The sequence below is a fragment of the Alexandromys fortis genome, unplaced genomic scaffold (genome assembly GCF_014885135.2).
Source record: "Alexandromys fortis isolate MF-2015 unplaced genomic scaffold, M_Fortis_MF-2015_v1.1 scaffold_18, whole genome shotgun sequence".
Taxonomy (NCBI): Eukaryota; Metazoa; Chordata; class Mammalia; order Rodentia; family Cricetidae; genus Alexandromys; species Alexandromys fortis.
Genome location: NW_026067897.1, coordinates 2,739,711 through 2,756,444, shown reverse-complemented (window position 1 = coordinate 2,756,444; position 16,734 = coordinate 2,739,711). Strand labels below are relative to the sequence as shown.

The following is a 16,734-nucleotide window of genomic DNA, read 5'->3' as shown; positions in this document are numbered from 1 at the left end:
AAAAAAAAAGGAGAGAGAGAGAGAGAGAGAGAGAGAGAGAGAGAGAGAGAGAGAAAGAGAGAGAGAGACCCGACCGAGTTCCAGCATCTCTCACTCTCTGCTCCCCAATCGTGTATTTCATGTGAGCTGTTGCCTCAACTTCCTCCTGGCTTAGTCCTCTGTACTCTCAAGCCACTAGCCAAAATAAGCTTGTTTTTTTTTTCCCCTTAAGTTACTTTTGTAAGGTATTTTATCACAGCAACAAGATAACTAACTAATCCTCCTCTCAAACCACGTTCTGGTACATCACAGGCACTGCGCAGCCACCCACGTACTTCAAGAGACGTCAGAAGCGTTCTCAGAGATAGCTCTTCCCAGTAGCTGTGGTGTGGTGGAGGCTTCCACCCAGGGTCACTGCTGCCTGGCTTGTGCTCCTCTTGTGGTCTGGCCGGATTTCCCTGAGGCTCTTCCTCCCTGCACAGCCCATCCTTGTTCCACTCTCAGGTGGCAGGCTTGCACTTCAGTTTGCATCCTCTGCCCTGCCCACCGTTCCCGTTTCCTCTCCTCTTTCATGGAGAATAGGAGGTTAGGCGTTTCTTTCTACAAATCTCACACATTCATAACTCTATCTTGGATTCACCTTCCCACAAGATTGGGGCAGACCGGGTACTCCATGCGTGTTGCTCCATGAGCTGAAGAGATCACAGTTAGGATGAGAGGCATGAAATACTGTGCAGGTGACCAGAGAGAGCTGAGGAAACTAGGCTGTACCCAGTCCTTGACGGAAGAAGTGATTTGGCAGGGTTGGGTTGACGTGTGCGTGTGTTAAACACTCAGTAAATAACAGCTATTTTATTGAGTACATTTGATTATGTGTACTGAGGCATGAGGTATGGAAGGTCACAGCAGAAGCAAAGAATAAGGCAAGAGGAGAGATCAGGAGTTTTGGACCAGGGGGCATGGTCTACTCATCCTGCTCAGTTAGGAACTCTGTGGGAGCTGCCATTTCTTTTGAAGTTATAGGACTTCTGGGGACTTTCAGTCCTACATGGTGTCAAGTGTTGAATTTATTTATTTTTTAGGCTCTTTGGTTTTACAGATATTTAAGTGGCTAATATAATTTCAGTGAAATTGAAGAATATTGATAAATATCCTTCTTCATCTATAAAGATAGGTTCTGCTTTTCACTTGCATATGGGGCCCAAGTGAAGGCTGATTAAGATGTGTGGCAAGAGTCATCAGGTCTGTACCTTGTGGAGTGGTACCTTGAGTTCCTTCCAATTTAAAGTTATTCTCACAGGGAAAAAAATCAGCTAAGCAGTTAGCTTTCCCATGTAGTGAGTCGTGATTATGAGAGTCCCTTCATTAGATGAGAAACTATCTGTACAGAGCACACATTGTGGTAAACAGGCTAGAACTAGGAAATTTATAGAGGATCAGGAATTTAATGTTATGAGATGAAAAGCTAGGAGTGGGCTGCATGCCTCTAATTCCAGCATTTGGGAGGTAGAGGCAGGTATATCTCTGAGTTCAAGGCTACAGTCTACAGGTCTACAGTGAGTTCCAGGACAGCCGTGGGTACACAGAGAAACCCTGTCTTGAAAAAAACAAATCAAATCAAATCAAACCAAACCAAAGACCCCCAAAATTGTAATGGGATGACAACAAACAAACCAAACAAAAGACCACCCCCCCAAATTGCAATGGGATGCTGATAGCCAACAGCAAACGTAAAATAAATTATTCTTTAAACTATCTGGTTATCTGCAAAGCTGTCCAAATGACCTATAACCCATAACTTCTGGGAAGCAACTACTGATTTCTCTTGGTACAGCAAGTCAGCGAATGGAAACATTCCTAATCCATTCATTACCCGTCAGTGTGCCAGTAAGCCTAGCAGAAACATAATTGGCTGTTTCCTAAGGGTGCCATTTTTGAAAGGTTAGTGAACCCATCCACATTTCCCCCAGAGCCCTAGGGGTTAATTTTACCTTGACTGTATGGACATAATGTAATTCTGATGCTCTTTGAAATGCAATACAATTCCCAAAGAATTAATAGTTTTCTTTTATTTGTTTTACTCTTTAAACATCAGACAGTATGCCTTTCTATACCACTGAGTAACATAATCTGATAGCTAAAAATTTTATTAGAAGACCTATTATTGCACCATATATAATGATATGGCCATTAACAAAACCCCACTGGGTCCAAGTGTATGTCAAAGTTCAGAACCTTTCATATTCTGCAGAGGCAATACCTAAAGCATATCATGTGATCTGTAATACAAGATGTGGAGACTCACCATGTAAGTACAATATAGATATTTTCCCCACCGAAATTCTCTACGTTAATATAGGTTTTGCCTCCAGATGGATTTGTAGTCTATGTTTATCAAGCGCCAGCCAAATTAAAGCGTTCTGTTTTAGGCAGTCCTGGACAGGGAGTGGTGGGACTGGAGTTAATGCTATTCTAAGTTCCCTCTTGGGGAGCCCCTACTAAGATAATGAGGGGATAGAGAAGCAGACAATGAGGCATGGAATCACAGCTGGGGGCTCTCACTGCTGCTTTCTATCTGTCTGTTACATGTGTGGATGAAACCATCTACAAAGTATCTCTCAGGCTCTAGAAACCTGAAACCGTCTACAAAGTATCTCTCAGGCTCTAGAAGCCTGAAACCATCTACAAAGTATCTCTCAGGCTCTAGAAGCTAGAACAGAGAGAGCTTTGTTTAAAATGAGCAGCGAGGAATCACCCTCCCACTAGAGAGCGATTAGCTCACAGAGATCTAATTGTGTGTCTGATCTGAAGGAGCCAAATACACCTGGAGTGGAGAATGTGAATCAGAGGAAGAAAACAGCTCCTTTCGATCATGCTACATTCTTATTCCTCACAGACCTGCACTTTAAAATGGCGATTCTGCATCAGATCTTATAGGGCTGCCGAGGGCCCCATAAGCTCCAACTCAAATTTCTTTTTATCAAATCGGTAATCGATTGTTATATCAGCTGAAACAATTCTGCTACAAATGATGAAGGCAGGTATTTAAAGTACATTTGTTATCATAGACACTTGATTAGAAAATAGGTTTGTTTACCGTTACATTGATGGCTAGCATCAGGCACCGTCTAGAACATGAAGATTTCCCTTGTGAGCTAAACAGTTTGGGTTAAGGAAGTTCTCAGTCATCACACACGAGATACTCAGTTGTTTGGATACTGCTCTTCAGAAGACATCTGTGCTTCCTCCAAGTTGAGTCTGGTTTGGCTGTTTGGTTTTTGGAATTTGGAGGCATAGGGTTCTGCGTAAGGAGCTCTGTATAGCGTGGGTATCTGGGTCCCACCTACTGCCTTTGTGCTTCCTAGCGTGCTGTGGGAGTGCATGTTCTGTCATTCAGATGATCTGTTTTGATCCCCTTAATAAGAAAGTGGCTGCCTAGCAGTTGTGCTTTCATCAAAATTTCCCTATATTTTCGTGAATTAATTTCTGTTGAGTTTGATAATTTTGTTATTGATAGACATCTGTGCCTCCACACAATTCTTTTATCTCTGCCTGGAGATAACGGCTTGGTCCATCATTCAGGGAAAATTCTCGTCTTCATCAGAGATGCTTCCGTTTGCATTAAATGGTGATTAATACAGAGACCCACAACTGGTCAACGTGCCTAGAATAAGGGACTGCGGGGTGCTCCTTCCACCGCTGCACCTTTTCCTCCCAAGGCTCGGGGCTCGTTGCAGAAGAAGGGGTTGGAGGACCATAAGAGTCAGAGGTGTGGGTGACTATAACAACAATCTCTCCTAGACACAGCTAGGTCGCACATGACCTGACAGGGGCTGTGGCTGAATGCACAGACCGGCACATGGTCAAGCCGGACAGAATTCTTTTTTTTTTTTTTGTTGTTGTTGTTGATTTTTTTTTTTATTGAGAATAGGAAAAAAAAGTTTCCACCTCCTCCCAGCCTCCCATTTCCCTCCCCCTCCCCCACNCCTCCTCTCCCCCTCCCTCTCCAATCCAAAGAGCAGTCATGGTTCCCTGCCCTGTGGAAAGTCCAAGGACCTCCCCCCTCCGTCCATGTCTAGGAAGGTGAACATTCAAACTGGCGAGGCTCCCACCAAGCCGGATCATGAAGTAGGATCAAAACCCCTTGCCATTGACCTTGGCTTCTCATCAGTCCTCATTGTTCGCCATGATCAGAGAGAAGCCGGACAGAATTCTAGCATGAAAGGGGGGAAGGACAGGAAGTCCAACTCCCAGCTGAGGGGCGGGACAAATAATGGCTGAGGAGGAGGGGAAGGCAGTTTTCTTCCTGGACGAGGTTCCTGAGCGGCTACTCATTCTCCCGTGGATGACCCCACGCCATGCCCACGCTAGTGGCACCAAATGGGTTCCATGAGCTTTAAGATAAAGAGAAGACCGAAAGGGGACGGAGTAGTGGTGGTGGGGATGAGGAAGAACGGGAAGGGAGGGAATGGGGACGGACTTGACTGAGGCATATTATAAACCTGTATGAAATTCTCAGTTAATAAAAAAGATATAACGCCATCTTTATAAAACACCAACTGTTTTCAGTAGTGAAACTTGGAAGCTGGGAATTATCTTAACATTAAAAAGATAATCTGTGTTGGGTCTAATATGGGATGCATGCAGTCATAGACGTCATATATATATATGTATATATATATGTATATATATATATATGTACACTGTCTCCTTTTATTTTCCCAGTATCTCTGAGAAGGAAGTACAATTGTCCAGATATAGTAAAGGAAGAAATGGAGGCTAGGAATTGAACATAGGTGTAGATTAACAAACATTGGACTTAGGAATCAAATCAAGTTTTTTTTTTAAATGTAGAATATTTTAAAATGTTTTTCCTGGAGGTATGACTACCGTGTGTTCTGTATACTATTTATATAGATGATTTGGAAATATTTTTCCATATGTTGCTGTACAGGAATAGGAAGCTATGTGGAACTCATAGGATGAACAGAGAGAGAAGGAGGTTTCATCCTGAATAACGACAAACATTTCCTCACACACGAAAAGAACTAGGCTCTGTTTAGCATCATCATTATCAAAAACTTCATCTGGAAAGAAACAACAAAACTCTTAAGAATATATAGCTAAACACACGGCACGATTTTATGCTTTACATGCTTCTCTTGTTTCACTTTCGCTCTTTGGATGATCAGCATGAGAATGAGGAATCTAAAAATATTGTTCACCTGTGCCTACCGTAATCTGCCACATTACAATCTTAGCTACAGCTCTCAAAATGTCAGAACAGAAGATCATAAACTGTCAGAGTCAAAATCTGCTCAAAGTCAAGTTCAACATAATGGACTAAGGGAAAAAAATCCAACTGTGAGAAAACTTGATGGTGACCTACAAATTTTAAAAATAGCATCCTTTAGAAAAATACTAAATTTGTATGAGCACTATGATTAAAATGGCACAGCCAAATTTGTTTTCCAGCTTCTCGAAGCTCTCTGCAAAATGCACCTCATCTCTTCCTTGCAGGTGAACTGTGTGCCCTGCCCCAGTGGAATCCAGACAGACGGCAGCAAACACAGTTTTTATTTCTTGAATTGTTAAATTCAGAAAGAGAAATTTGTTGCTTCAGGAAAACAATCATTCCAAAGATTTCAAGCAGTCATGGATGAAAATTCTTGCTCTGTTCCCTTTTCACCAGTTTCTTGGAATTCATACCTCTTTGGCTCCCCAGACTTCCCAGAATTGGAATATGATCACGGAACCCTTCTTTTTCCTTCCAAATTGTTCATAACCAGCAGTGAGCTGCAACACATCCTTTGTACTTGTAGGAGCCAACACGTTTTTTAATGTTTATAACAAGAGAAGCATGTATAGCATAAAAACAACATGTTTTTAAGATTACAGACCACCTTACTAGCCCTAGCAGTAATTGTCGATGAGATATGACAGTTTGTATTAGTGACATAATACACACCTGACATAATCAGCCAATAAGTAGAAAAAGTTAATTTTGCCTTATAGTTTTAGAGGCCCTGTCTGGTTGGGCAGATGCTTTCAGATCTCTCTCTAGGGGAGGGGGATATCATGGCAGGAGCACCCTGAAGAACAAAGCCAGCAAATTGGTGGCTGGAGACAAAAGACAGGAAGAGACAGGGGCTGAGATCCCACTGTTCCCTGAAAGTCGTACCACAAAGACGTAAAGACCTTTCATAAGGTTCACTACATTCTAGTAGGCTGGTTACCAAACCTTTACTGTCTAGGCCGTTAGGGGTCATTCCAAGTCTAAATTACAGTACACCTCAATTGAAAGGACAAACAGAGATTAAGAAACAATAGTGAAAATATGAGGAACTTTAAGAATAAACACTCTTCTTTCAGAAGATAAGAAATATTTCCCAGATGTGCTGGGTATTCTTGGTTGTCGATTCGACTACAGCTGGAACCAACTAAAACCTAAGTGGCTGGATGTGACTGGGAGGGTGTTTTCTTCATTAGGTGATTGGAAGGGAGAAGACCTACTTTTAGCCTGGATCTTTTGAGGTGGGAAGAACCGCCTTTAATCTGCATCACACCTTCTGGTGGTCGCCTACATAGAGAACAGGGAAGAAGGAAGTTTTAGCTCCTTGCCAGCTTGTTCTGACTGTCACTGCCAAGTCCCTTGCTTCCCTAGCAATAGAGCCTACTTCTTTGGGATCCCTGCATATACTGATCATCAGCTGAGACATCCAGCCTCAAGGACTGATCAACTACTAAATTCTAGTACTTTCCATTGGTAGACAGCCATTGTTGAACTAGCTGGACCACAGCCTGTAAACCACTGTAATGAATAATATGCACACACACACACACACATGTATGCTTGCATGTATGTATGTATGTATGTATACATCTTCCATTCTATCAATTCTCCTCTTTTATAGAACCTTGGATAATGTACCCAGGGAATCAATATTTATATTATTTCATAGTATTGCCAAGACTATTACAGGACCAGGTGGAAGAGAAGCAGGTGGAATCGTGAGGAAGGTTCTGAGGAAGGCAGAGGAGTGCCATCCAATCCACAAAGAAGGGTCAGTGAGGTACAAAGGAACGGAAGTTGAAATAACATGGAATGGATTGGCCAGAGTGGGGCTGACATGTAAGTGGGGGTCAGACATCAATGGAAGACTCAGGACTGAGTGTCCCTCCTGTGCTCTAAGAAAAGAATCTCTCCCGAGAGTGCTGGAGAACCATTGCAGGCCTGAGACAGATCAACATAAATCTTACCTTGGGAAGGATTTCTAGCTCCAATGGTATATGCACAGCACCAGAAGAAAAGTAAACATATTAACATCTGCTGCAAGGAATCTAAGGGCAGTTGGGCAGGTTCTGTGAAACACAGCCCGTGTTGTAGGTTAAGAGGAAAGAGGATGGAGGGGGGTGTATTTTAAAAAGACTGACCCATTAGTTCTGAATGGTTGATTCGACGTCAAGAAAGAAATAAATAAGACAAAGACCCGAAGTGAACATAAACATGGAAACAGCCCTTTTATTAGAGTGCTGTTCATGAGTTACTTCTAGAATTGAAGTAATTCTGTATTATAAAGTCACCCATAATAGATTATGTAGAAAAAATTTGGTAAGTGGGCTATTTATTGGCTGAATGTTTCTAAAAAGATAGAAATTATAATCTCAAATATTTATTCTCGATAGTTATTACTGCCCATAGTTGAATCCAAAGGTGCTTAGTTAGATTTTACATTGGTATGACCAAAATCCCCAAGACAAACAGCCAAAGAGAGAAAGAGTTTCAGTTCATCATGACAGGGAAGGTACGGCATAGTATACAGTCTATATCACAGTGGACCAGAAAGGGGTATGGGTGGAACAGAGGGAGGGAAGGGGGGCGGAGGGAGGGAGGGGAGGAGGGAGGGAGGGAGAGGGAGGGAGGAAGAGAAACAGAGAGACTATATATTCCATCCTCTCCCCCTCTCAGTGACTTACTTTCTCCAGCTCGGCTGTACTTCCATTTTCCAGAATCGCCTTAAATAGTTTTTCCAGCTGGGAACTAAGCACTCAGAATTGAGCCTGTGGTGGACATTCATACTTAGATCGTAATAGTCTGCCCCTGGCCCCAGAGAGCCTTAACCTAGTTTACCTTCAAAAGTCCCCCAAAGTCTTATTAGTTTCGACATCATTTAAACTTCTAAATTCAAAGTTTCCTCTGAGACTCAAGGTAAACTATTCGACGGAAGCACGATGAGATTAACAGAAATAGTTACATGTTTCCCAGGTACAATGGCACATACATTGCAAAAGTGAAGAATGGAGACACATAATAAAAAATAAGTTGACCTGAGAGCAGCAAACACTGAATTGTGCAGCTCCATCCTGGTGCCCAGAGCATGCAGTGGTATAGTGTGACTTCTACTGTGTTTAGACAACCCTGTCCCCATGGCTTTCCTGTTGTTACGACAGCCTTTCTCTTAGGAGACAGAGAAAACAAAATATTCCATGACAAAACCAGACTTAAACAATTCTTATGCACAAATCCAGCTCTACAAAAAGTAATAGAAGTAAAACTCCAATCCAAGGAAGTTATCTGTATCCATAAAAAGTGGCAGCAAATAACCTCACTCCAGCAAGTCCCAAAGAAAGGAAATATACAGACACTATTACCACCACCAACAAAACAAAAAAATAACAGGAATTAACAACCACTGGTCATTAATATCTCTTAATATCAATAGTCTCAATTTTCCTATAAAAAGAGACAGGCTATCGCAATGGATACAAAAACAGGACCCATCCTTCTGCTGCATACAAGTAGTACACTTCAACTTCAAAGACAGACACTACCTCAGAGTAAAGGGTTGGGAAAAATTTTTCCATTGAATGGACCTAAGAATCAAGTGAGAGTAGCTTTCCTAACATCTAACAAAGTAGACTTCAAATCAAAATTGATCAAAAGAGACAGAGAAAGACATTTCATATTCACCACAGGGAAAAACCATCAAAAGGAAGTCTCAATTGTAAACATCTATGCCCCAAACACAAGGGCAACCACATTTGTAAAAGAAGCATTACTAAAGCTTAAAGTACATATCAAACCCAACACACTAATAGTGGGAGGCTTCAAACCCCACTCTCACCAATGGACAGGTCTGCCAGACAGAAATTTAACAGAGACACAAGGGAATCAGCATGTTATGACTCAAATGGACTTAACAGACATCTACAGAACATTCTACCCAAACACAAAAGAATACACCTTCTTCTTAGCACCGCATGCAACCTTCTCTAAAATCACCCACATACTTGGTAACAAAGCAAATCTCAATAGATAAAAAAAAATCAGAGTAACTCCCCGTGTCTTATTAGATCACCATGGCTTAAAGTTAGAATTCAACTACAGCACTAATTGTAGAAAGCCTACGAACTCATGGAAATTGAACAATGCTCAACTGAACCTTCACTGAGACAAGGAAGAAATAAAGAATGAAATTAAAGACTACCCAGAATTCAATGAAAATGAAAGCACAACATATCCAAACTTATGGAATACTATGAAAGCAGTACTAAGAGGAAAGTTCATAGTACTAAGTGCCTACATAAAGAACATGGAGAAATCTCACATTAGCAACTTAATGGCACAACTGAAGGGTCTAGAACAAAAAGAAGCAAATTCACTCAAGAGGAGTAGATGACAGTAAATAACCAAATCAAGGGCTGAAATCAACAAAATAGAAACAAACAGAACAATATAAAGAATCAATTAAACAAAAGTTGGTTCTTTGAGAAAATCAACAAGATAGACAAACCATTATCCAAACTACCCAAAAGGCAGAGAGAGAATATCCAAATTAACAAAATCAGAAATGAAAAGAAGGACATAATAACAGACACTGAGGAAATCCAGAAAAATATTAGGTCATACTTCGAAAAACTGTACTCCCCAAAATTGGAAAACTTAAAAGAAATGGACAATTTTCTGGATATGCAACACATATCAAAATTAAATCAAGACCAAATAAACAAACTAAATAGAACTATGGCCCCCAAGGAAATAGAACCAGTAATCAAAAGCCCCCCAACCAAAAAAAACCCTAGACAGTTTCAAGATACCCAAGAAGCATTCTTTTCTCAAGAACTCTTTAAAATATTCTATATTTTAAAATATATTTAGAACGTTTAAAAATATTTTTAATACTTTTAAATATATTTAAAGGATTTAAAAAAGTATTTAAAATGCTTTTCACCCTGAAGCCTGTAAGGGGAGGGTCTGGACAGCCGCCTCAAAGGCAGCTTCCCTATTATTTCACTGCAAAGTGCTAGGGTTTTTTTTTTTTTTCACAGAGTTCATTTATTTAACAACCACAGGCTCTTTTACCGTAACTTTCACCCACCACAGATTTTTCATGCCCTTCTCCTCTGAATCTTGCTCCCTGCAGCGTTCACTGCAACCCTAGATAAAAGCCATCAGCAATCACTACACACAGCCTGAATGCTATGCTGCCTTGAAACACGCTGGACCTTCTGAATTAGCCCAGTGCTTTCTAATTCAACCTCATTTAAATTCTCAGGCAGTGGGCAAGAGGCAGATGTCTGTTTGACAGAATGTGAGGTGAAGGAAGGGACCCATAACCTATTTTAAACACAGTATTTATTCCCATCAGAAACCTCAAACATGCATTACTATCAGTATTCCAGTCTTTGGAGCACCCATCAAAATCATCTATTAAGCTGGGCGTACAGAATTCTAAAACTTCTTTGACTTACATCTCCAAACTCCCTCAGGTTTCCTCCATAACCCAATTCTAAAGTCCTAAGAATCACATGGCCAGGTTTAGTCACAGCAATGACTTCATTTCTCTGCTGCTAATTCGGTATATTAGTTAGCTTGTGCGCCGCTCTGGTAAAAATACACGCCAGAGAACTCCGAAAAAGAAAATGGCTCATGAGTTTCCGTATACCATGGTGGGGATGGCATGGCCAAGTAGAGCAGTTCACATCACTGCCAGACCAGGATGGAAGCTTAAAGAATGTCCCAAGAAGGAATAGATACCACCAAAGATCCACTGACCTTCTCCCTCTAGATTCTATATCCAAAGATTCTAGAATTTGTCAACATAGCAACACCAGCTGGGGCTATGAGACTTAGGAATATTTCAGAGTCAAATCACAGCAGAAGGTAGCATGTTTCTCTAAGACAACAGAGAAAACACAAGTGCACTAACCATTCCTCCCAGCTAAATTCCCTGCAGTTGGAATATCAGCAGCCAAAATAATACAGACGAGCACATGATGGCGTGAGAGAAAGGAGAGAGAACATATTTTAGCTGATCTTCCTGAATGAACACAGAAAGGTCTTTCCACAAACATTCTCGAAGCATCTAACGAAATTGCGTCTGCTTGTTTACAGCAAATGTTCTTGGGTTTTAGCTACACGCTGAGCCTGGATCATGGGTTTTATCTACACGCTGAGTCTGGATCACGTGAGAACACACTCTAGGAGGGAAACACTCAGTCTCGCAGCCTTGGCTTCACGCTTCTTGATTTACTCAGGGTTCTAATAACCCGAAATAAATCATATCAAGAGTAATAGTTTGCAGTTTTTCTACAAACCTCTCTAGTATTCTTAGCAACACTTAGACTAACACATCCATAAACATAAGGATATGTTATATCATGCTAATAAGTCTTCCTGAGAAGAAAGGGATTACGGCTGATGTCAACACCCTCACTTTTAGATATGACAGGACACAAGTAAGGACTTGTGAGAACTTGTGAGAGGAGCAGAAATGTGCCTACTCATGTACACACACACACACACACACTGAGTAAATAAATACAGTTTTCTAAAATTAATAAAGCATATCTTTCTTGTAATAATAATTGACGCCTGTCAAGTCTGAGAAATACAGCGCTGAGCAATGTTGAATCTCTCTCCGTACTTTTCCTCTTCAGGCAAAATAAACGAGTCACATTAAATGTGACTATTGTGACAGGGGAATGATATGTTTTGTTGTGTGGTCCCATGGCAGTTCTGTTCACGTTTTATTCAAAGATCAGTTCTGTAGAAAAAGGAATTCACTCCAGTAACTGTAGGTCCAAACTATAGCCTTAGGCGAAATTAGCCAGATTGTATATTAAAACCACGTCTTTGCACACATCACCTTACTGAGCAACAACTTCACTCACTGTCTATTAATAGCACGTGTTCTAGTTAGTGGTTTAAGATAGCTACAGTTTTAAAAAATCCACATAAAGGAAATCGTTATTCAAAGACTATAAGTACATGATATAAAATAAAAATTTTCTTTAGTTTCTTGTTACTGACTGAGGTTGAGGGAGGAAGCAAAGGGTTGGGAAATCTGAGGAGACTATCAACAAATAGAATGCAATCACAAAACATAATTAATGGGGTCCCCTGCTTCAGTGGGGCTTCTCTCACAGTTCTAGCAATTGGTTAACCATTTGTTTCTCTTTGTCCTTTACAGGCTAGGGGTCAAATTTTGAATGCTAGAAAGCTCTGCCGCTGAGCTGTACTGCGAGGACTCTTGAATTATTCTAAATCATTTCAACTCAAGATGACTTGCAAGCTCACCGCTTGCCTGTTATGTACTCATTGGAGAAACAGTAAATAGAACCGAACTTGGTAAATTGCACCTTTGTGTGCTTTGATTCCATCCACTCAAAGTGACAACTTTTCTGTTCACGAGAGTGCTTCTAGCAGAACCAGCCTTGAGAAGTGTCTCTTCAAAAGGTCAAAGAAATGTCACCACTGACTGGCTCTTCTAGCCTTTCTTGATTAAAATTCTACACCTCTTTAGGTTCTCATGCCAGACTTTCTCATTCATGACCACTCGGGCGCCTCTGATCTCTCCCTTTATTTAACAGCAACTGTATTTATTGTTTGCATAGATTATTACTAATTAGTTTAACGCACGTTTTTATTTTGTTCATGTTTTCTTATTTTGTATCTTTTGAATTAAAGTATATAAAGGATCAACTGAAGTTTTAAACATGTGAGGATATGTAATATTTTGTAGCTTAACTTAAAACTATACCTGGCTTGTACTACATTCTGAGAGAGAGAGAGAGAGCGAGCGAGAGCGAGCGAGAGCGAGCGAGCGAGCGAGCGAGAGAGAGAGAGAGAGAGAGAGAGAGAGAGAGAGAGAGAGAGAGAGACTTCTGGCACTGAAGTAGGGCTAACACCTGTACGGAATAACAATGATGCAATGATGTAAACTTGCAAGTTTCTGATTAGAAACATGGGAGAAGATGTGAGAAGTGAAGAGCATGATTTGTGGAAGATTTGTCAGTTTTCCTGAAAGATGCACAAGATTTATAGTGGCAACAGATGTCAGGGCTAAAGCCCACATCATTAGCTACTCCACAGAGTGGCCGGTGGAGCTAGGCACATCTGTTGCAATCAGTCACTTCCCAATATCACAGCAGTGCTAAGCTGTAAAGACTGAGAAAAACACCATTCATAACAGAGACCAAGACATAAAATCACTGGGTTGATTGAAGAGAAAATGTCTGGACCTGTATTAAGTATTATAAAAAAATTTACTAAGAGTTAAAAGGAAGATTGACTAAATAAAAAATAATGTGCGTACCTTAAAGACAAGGGGAATAAACTCTACATAGTTCTCTCAAAATTTAATAAAAATGTAACAACGTTAATAAAATGTATTTGTAGAGAGTAAAAAAAAAACCCGGAAAATTTATATAAAAATAGCATAACAGAGGGGAAAATCTTAGGAATAGAAAATCAACGGGGAGTCCTCAGTCTACATTTCAGAATGCGCTATGTATCTGGAAGTGAGAATACTGTTCTGTAATTTTAGGAGATGCAGGTTTGTCAGGGAACAAGACTGTCACTTCTGACACAAAGCCAGTGGAGTACAAACGTCCACTGATCCACACACATGCACCACCACATGTATGTGCCACACCCCTACACAACAATATTCACACAAACAAAACAAATGTAAAAAATGTATATTAAAAAGTAAATGAAAATTTTCTGGTTTAAATGTACCCATTTGAGCTCAAAAACCTAGTAAAAATCAAGTGACTTTATGAGGTTCAGTGTGGTTGGTTTTATGTTGAGGTCTTTGTCCCTTTTGGACTTGAGTTTTGTACATGGCAATAGATATGGATCTGTTTTCATTCTTCTACATGTTGATATTTAGTTATGCCAGCAACATTTGTTGAAGATGCTTGTTTTTGTCATTGTATATTTTTTGCTTCTTTGTCAAAAATCAGGTGTTCATAGGAGTATGGGTTGATATCTGGGGCTTTCATTTGGTTCCATTGGTCCTCCTATCTGTTTTTATGTCAATACCAGGCTGTTTTCAGTACTGTAGCTCTGTGGTAGAGTTTGAATTCAGGGTTGGTGATGCCTCCAGAAGTTCCTTTATTCTATATTTATTTACAGTATTTATATGTATTTATAATACAGGATCGTTTTGGCTATCCTAAGTTTTTTGCCTTTCCATATTAAGCTGAATATAGTTCTTTCAAGGTTTGTGAAAAATTTTTGCTGGGCATTGCATTGAATCTGTAGATTGCTTTTGGTAAGATTGTTATTTTTACTATGTTAATTCGACCTATCCCAAAGTATGGGAGATCTTTCCATTTTCTGGTGTCTTTTTTCAATTTCTTTCTTCAAAGATTTAAAGTTCTTGTCATACAGGTCTTCCATTTGTTTGGCTAGAGTTACTCCAAGACATTTTATGTTATTTGTGGCTATTGTGAAGGGTGATGTTGCATACACTTAAACACAGTGGCACAGAAGACTACTTCCTAAATATAATCCCAGTAGCACAGACACTGAGAGCAATGATTAGCAAATGGGACCTCCTGAAACTAAGAAGCTTCTGTAAAGCAAAGGAGACGTTCAACAAGACAAAATGGCAGCCTATCCACATTGGACAGAGGGCTCATCTCCAAAATATACAAAGAACTCAAGAAACTGGTCATCAAAAGAACGGATAATCCAATAAAAAAATGAGGTACAGACCTAAACAGAGAACTCTCAACAGATGAATCTAAAATGGCTGAAAGGCACTTAAGGAAATGCTCAACATCCTTAGACATCAGAGAAATGCAAATCAAAATAGCTCAGATTCCATCTTACACCTGTAAGAATGGCCAAGATCAAAAACACTGATGACAACTTATGCTGGAGAGGATGTGGGATAAAGGGAATACTCCTCCATTGCTGGTGGGAATGCAAACTCGTACAATCACATTGGAAACCAGTATTGTGATTTCTCTGAAAATTAGGAAACATCCTAGCTCAAGACCCAACAATACCACATTTGGGTATATATCCAAAGGATGCTCAATCATACCACAAGGACATTTGCTCGACTATATTCACAGAAGCATTATTTATAATAGCCAGAACCTGGAAACAGCCTAAATGCCTCTCGACCCAAAAATGGATAAAGAAAATGTGATACATTTACACAATGGAGTACTACACAGCAGAAAAATAATGACATCTTAAAATTTGCAGGCAAATGGATGGATCTAGAAAACACCATATTGAGTGAGGTAACTCAGACATAGAAAGATAAATATAATATGTACTCATCCATAAATGGCTTTTAAACATAAAGCAAAGAAAAAAAGACCTACAGTCCATAACCCCAGACAACCTAGACAACAAAGAGTACCCTAAGAGAGACATACATGGATCAATCTCTATGGGAAGTAGAAAAAGATAACATCTTCTGAGTAATTGGGAGCATGGAGATCATGGGAGAGGGAAGAATGGAGGGGGAAGGCAGAGGGTAGAGAAAAATACATAGCTCAATAAAAACACTAAAAACAAACAAAAACCAAATACGTGACTGTTTCTACATTCTTAAAATGGGAATATTACCACTTGTGTAGTGCGCCTCACTAAGAGAATCAAGAACAACTAAAACTTGTGAGGAAGGTGGGGGAATAGAAGTTACCTCGAAGCGATTGGGTTAAGGAGAATCTGTAAAAGAGGAAGGACCTTATTTCCATGAGAAAGTCTCCAGAAACCCACAAAGGCAGTGAAAAGTGTTGAGAGAGGACAGGCTTGGTGACCCAATATGGGAGGTCCTTCTGTATATGTGCTGCTTTTATTGGTAAATGAATAAAGAAGCTGCTTGGGCCTATAACAGGGTAGAATAGAGTTAGACGGGAAAACTAAACTGAATCCTGGGAGAAATAAGGTGGAGTAAGAGAGTCACCATGTATCTGTCACAGGAGACAGATATGCTGGATGGGAACTTACTGGTAGGTCACAGCCATGTGGTGATACACAGATTAATACAAATGTGTTAATTTAAGATGTAAGAGCAAGCTAGAAATAGGCATAAGCTAATAGACCAAGTGGTGTTGTAATTAATACAGCTAATTATTTGTGTGATTATTTCAGGTCTGGGTGGTTGGGAACAAACAAGCAGCCTCTATCTACAGCGACCCACTGAAGGAAGACAACCAATCCAAACACGGCTCTAGACCCATGGTTGCCCAGTGGAAAAGATGGAGTAGGAACTGTATCCAAAGCTGCAGACGATGGAGAGAAAAACAATGAACAGTGGAGAGGATCTCTCTGTGGGCTTGCAGGGCAGTGGCTGCATGCTATGCTGAGAAAGAATCTGTTGTTGAAAACTGTGCTCTAGAGGGGACCAGCAATGTGGAAGGATCTTGCCTTACAGAGTCTGACCTTTCCCTGCTGCAGTTCCAGGATGAGGCAGAGGTCGAGGAGACCATTGAAAGCACCTG

The 16,734-nt window shown here is 40.3% G+C and overlaps 1 protein-coding gene and 1 long non-coding RNA gene across 6 annotated transcripts in view; one reads left to right on the top strand and one right to left on the bottom strand.

Moving 5' to 3' along the window:
• The window catches only part of Necab1 (N-terminal EF-hand calcium binding protein 1), a 178,790-nt gene that overhangs the window by 45,274 nt on the left and 116,782 nt on the right, over window positions 1-16,734 (bottom strand). The window lies entirely within an intron of this gene.
• Window positions 216-16,734, top strand: part of LOC126515769 (uncharacterized) — a 48,669-nt gene continuing 32,150 nt past the window's right edge. For all 3 annotated transcript variants that reach the window (XR_007595921.1, XR_007595920.1, XR_007595922.1), the window contains exon 1: window positions 216-564. This is a non-coding gene — a long non-coding RNA (uncharacterized lncRNA). The remainder of the gene's footprint in view (window positions 565-16,734) is intronic.